At 35.1% G+C, this 5,292-nt stretch overlaps 1 protein-coding gene across 3 annotated transcripts in view; it reads right to left on the reverse strand.

Annotated features, from left to right (window-relative positions):
* Positions 1-5,292, reverse strand: part of LOC109533970 (protein timeless homolog) — a 362,432-nt gene that overhangs the window by 185,683 nt on the left and 171,457 nt on the right. The gene's annotated exons all lie outside the window — the stretch shown is intronic.

Raw genomic sequence — 5,292 nt, forward strand, 5'->3', positions numbered from 1 at the left:
AGAAAAGGCAAAACGTCCAATAAATGTTTGACATAAGCAAAATAGGCAAAAAAGGCAATTTGCCTTTAATCCGAGCTTTACTAATCACTAACAAAAGCGTTGCACACTGCCGCATGGTAAACTTCAATTATATTTTTACATTTATATTACATTTATAATATAAAATGTAACATTATTCAACAGCATTGTAACATATTTCAAAACTGCATATTTGTAAAAAGACGTTATTAAATTGATAATTGTAGTGTATTTTAATAGATAAAAGATAATTGTAGTGTACTGTATTACTACTGTACCAAAATTTATTTAAGGATGTGTGGCATCTTGCTTCACAGAGTTAAATGACTTGCTTTCAAAAAAAACAATTTATTTAGATACTGTAGGTATTAACAACCGTGGGGGTTCAAAATGTCTGCGGACAATATATACAATAACAATAGAGAGTACAATAGGGAATCAATTAACAACTGGCTTAAAAATGGATAAACATGGCCTGTATATTTACTCTTAGACGTAAATATACCTATCTATTACGGAAATCATAAATTCAAGGGTTGGATATGGTTTGTATGACTAAAGTGTCCCTATAACAAATCTGAAGGGCACTAATAAATAGCAATATCGGTCTTCGACTTTCGTAAGACTTACAACTAGAATGAGTACTCGAATAATTGATTCCAAAAGTAAGTAGTCGGTACGACTATTCAAAAGTAATCAAATCTCACACCACTAGTTAACACTATATCAGCAAAAACGGTTCTTCGAATATTTTGAACAAAAATTTAGGATTTTTAAAGCAATGGAGACCCTACAATGTAGTCACTCCAGTGCCTACCGTTAATCGGCCCTATTTCTCTCAGCAGCCAAAGAAGATATAAATACACCATTTTTGTAATTCGTTTATGTAAATCTCAACTCTTAAAAAAATTATATAAGGTTTATTACTCCGGAAAATAAACAGGTTAGCTAAGGTGCTAAGACATGTTCCGGTGCATATTAGGGCATTCCAGTACAGAATTAAGACATCTTTGGGTGTAAATTGAATAATTCAGCAATATGACTATAATTCCAGATTTGCATACTTTCAACCAGGTACACATTTTAAATTTTGCATCATTTTTACTTTGTTCTTGGACATTTTGATAGAAGTCATTTAAGGACATTGTTATTAATAAACGACGCACAAGTCTACAGTGGGTTTCAGACCTTACTACAAACGATTAGGTTAGTGTTGGTACGTCTTCGGTTGTCTGAATTGCGTCTGTGGTCTGAAGATTTTGCTTTAACTCTTGATGTGTTACTGGTGTTCAAAGTTATGATTATATTTACAATTGATGATGGAAATGTCTTCTCCTTTAACATGTCAAGAACATAAAACGCTTTGGTCAGCTCTATTAATCGAACACACGCAGGGTAATTGAATTGAAGAGCCTACCTACTTTATGACATCCTCTACACCAACAAGGTCAAAGGAGAATTACGAATTTCTATATACAAAATGATAACCCGCATTTTTAAATCTTCAGAAAACAACGGAATACAAGTTGCAAAATGGTACATATTTCCAGTAAACTCAACTACGGCATATATTAGGTCCTGCCTACTTACGTGCTTTTCAAATTGTTAAATATATCCTATATGTATTTAAACTGCAATAAAAAGTAAAAATGGCGAGCTGACTGAACTGCAATACCAGTCTAGAATTATTACGTTTTATTTCAAAAAGGTTTCTGATAATAACACATTAAGTACCTTGTAGTAAAAGAGTTGTTTTAGACTTTCTGACACAAAACAAAATCGCAATTTATAAGTTATGTGAACCGAAAACCCGACGCTGCCGCTAATAATACAAACATACTACTGTTTTCTTACGCTCTGTAACGATTTATATTTGAACGGATTTTAGGTTGGCCTGAGCTCTAAACATTCCAAATAAATCACAAGATGTTTAAAAAACCGCAAGCATAAAAATCCCATCTTACAGAAATATTCCAATTAACTCTCTTACCGGTACCAACGCCGCAAAATATTTTTCAACTTACTGACAAATTTATTTAGCAAAAGAGTTCGGAGGTATATCAATTTGTCTCCATTTTCTGGTTCTTTGGATCTGGATGCCCTGTTAAAATGTCATTAATTTTAAATCGCCCTGTTATGGCCCCCAATTTAAATGATTTCAGACCCTTTCGAGCTGAATTAGTGTAAGATTAATTAACTTCGTCAGGAGATTTTTCTCTTCCCGATTGGTTTGCTACTTTTTTCAACAGCTGTTAAGCCCTGTTGTCGTTTACACTGTTCGAATAATATAATGAATCAGATAATGTTTACCAATTAATCTCAGATAAAAGCGTTGCAATTAATTAGTGTAAATTAAATAGCATTTGGAAGGGTTATCATAATTATTAGGACGGAAATGTATTGACCTTCCAGCAATCGATTTCAAGTTTCCATTACTATTAAAACTGAATTATATTCAAATTCAGTAGATACTTAAGTATAAACTTGGTAAATTTCGAAGTAAAACATCGTTTAAAATTCTGCAAGAGCGAAAATTTGCAAATAAGCTTGGATCGATCGGCTCGGTGGTGAATAGTGCATAAGATGGCATTCATTGTTAGCACTTCTATATACTAACTAGAAAAGCAAGAGAACCCATTATACCAGAGCATGGAGTCCGGCTTCTAATGTTGGCTTGCAGTTAATATTAAACTGTTCAGGACCGACCCTTACCCGGAAAACGATCATTCATAAATTTTCCGTCAGACAAAATAATTAATCAAAAATGAACAAAACCGATGCTTTAGCAAATTCGATTGAAGCGAGTTTGAAAATTCGACAATATCCGGGAGCTTTAAGCAATGCCCGGTAACTTTGAAACTGGTCTTGATTTCAAAAAACAGGATATTTACGGGAAAAATGTAAACTACTTTACATATAAAGTATTGAGCGCAAGAAATGAAAGCAAAAAGTGGAAAAAATAAACTTATGTTAGTGCAAATAGTGTAATATTTTGAGAATTCACAAACTGATGTCTTCTGTCAAATATACTTAAACCCTTAATTTTTTTATCGGTTCTCAGTTGTCACACATTTGCACGTTTGATAAATACACCTTTCTTCTTTACATGTCATCGTAAAACAATTCGGATTATTTTAAAACAGTTTTTGAAGACATCATGTATCATCATGTCTTCCACCTTAGGCACGGCTGAAACCCTAGAAATGCGTATCGCGTAAGAGTAACGAAGGAAATTGGTGTCAAAATATATATGGGGCAACCTGTGATAGTTTTTTATTATTTTCTTAGAAATGGGCTCTCGACCCCTTAATGCGGCCTAATCGATCTTCTGTGGGTGGACGAGCGGTCATAATCCGATTACTAATGCAATCTGTAATTCGTCAAGACCTATTAAAGAAATCCGCTAACAAAATAGATCATGATTTCTTTCGATATTGGCACAGATTGTTGAAGCTGAAGTTTAACAAATGTACTAACTGCACAGACAGTGAAAATCACGTAATTGACAGAAATTGACTAAACAACAAGCCAACGTATCTAAGCTTCCTACAGATACAATTTCAACTGTGCTATAAAATAGCTCATAGTTAAATTGGTATTCTATTAGTAAAATTTAACATTTTTCTACTTGGAACAATACATATCCATAAATGTATAATCAGACGACAGTCAGTTACGATCCTGGCTGGGACCTCAAACAAAGTAAAACTCACTTGAGCAACTGGGACAAACAGGAGCAAAGGAAACGAGGTTGCTGCGGAACTTGCTAAGGCAGAGGCGGAGCAACCACTGACAAACCAAGAACATGCTTGTGGCATATCTCATGCCCAAGTTAGGGCGGGAGTTGGGCAATGGATCTTGGAAGAACATAGAAAGTACTGGGAGGAGACACCGCGAAGGCAGTTTGTGGGACATCCACCCAGTGCTTAAAAACGAACTGCTAGATCTCAGCAGGCAAAAATTAAAGAGGATAGTGGCCTTTTTAACAGAATACGCCCCCTGTAAAAAACACCTCTTCAGGATGGGATTGAGCGACCAACCGAGCTGTGGGGGGGTGCGAATTAAAAAGCAAAACTACTCTACATATTATGTGTCACTGCACGTCATATGCAACAGGTAGACGAAGACTCCTGGAAGAGGATGAAGAAGATGAATAAACCAGACCAGGTCATGCATACCCCCCTCAAGATGGAATTCATTAAATACGCGGGGATAATAAGGGAGTAAAACACGAGGGCACAATAGGACAGATATGACGGCGGTGCTAGGGCAAACACCACCTTGGCAGTGAGGAAAGGGTTTTAGTTGATCAAAACAAACATCTTCAAATTTGTCTAGGGAGGCAAACACCGCTGTCGTTAAAAAAATTACACTTTCCTACCTTATAAAACTAAAATTGAAATTTTTCAAATAGTGGCACGCATAGCAATTTGAAAGAAAAATCAAACTATAAGCAGGGCTCGAAATGAAATTTATTAGTCGTCTACGAAGAACTTTTTCTAAATATGATCGTTCCTTGGGATTGCAAAGCTTTCGACATCAGTCTCACACAGCTATCAACGCTCAACAAGTTCTCAATAACAGACATTAATAAAAAATAAACTTTCAAGCAAAAAGACCGTCAGATGTTCTAAATTATCAAAAGAACTCCACGGTGCGCATAAACAAATATCAAAAAGTTTTCAAATCTCATTTTGCATTGATTTGACTTCTACAGTATTTTCTAACGACCGAATGATAACTGTAAATCTTATAAAGGTGACACTGTAAAGCCACGGCCGAAAATGATAGCGTTAAAAGTAAAACGGAGCGTAAACTCATGGTTTATAACGACAGCGAATTTGACGCCAAAACCAGCAGAGCGTAGTTAAATGGGATAGATTTCAATCAAATTATCCCTCATATTGATCGAATTCGGTTGCTCAGTAAAAAAGTTGATGTTTATTTTTTTATAGTTGATATTTAAAAAAGTATAAATTTCGTTCTTTTAACACAGTTACTAGGATATTAATTTGCCAATAGTTTGAGCCAGATTTATGGTGTTTTTTTCCTTCATGTTTGGATTTCCAATTTATAGATCTGAGGCCGTAACGAGAGATTTTCCAGGTACCTTCAACCTCGTCATTCACAATATCAACAGTCCATATCATCGTTATGTAAAGCAAATGGCGATGCCACAGCCAAGATTCCTTTCGAAAGAAGCTATTAAGTTACATCGATTTGCAAGACGCATAATGCCTAGTTATTTGCAAAAACTGAAACCTGTATTTAACA

The sequence above is a fragment of the Dendroctonus ponderosae genome, unplaced genomic scaffold (genome assembly GCF_020466585.1).
Source record: "Dendroctonus ponderosae isolate FM_Combo_2020 unplaced genomic scaffold, Dpon_F_20191213v2 Dpon_F_20191213_1, whole genome shotgun sequence".
In the NCBI taxonomy this organism is placed as follows: Eukaryota; Metazoa; Arthropoda; class Insecta; order Coleoptera; family Curculionidae; genus Dendroctonus; species Dendroctonus ponderosae.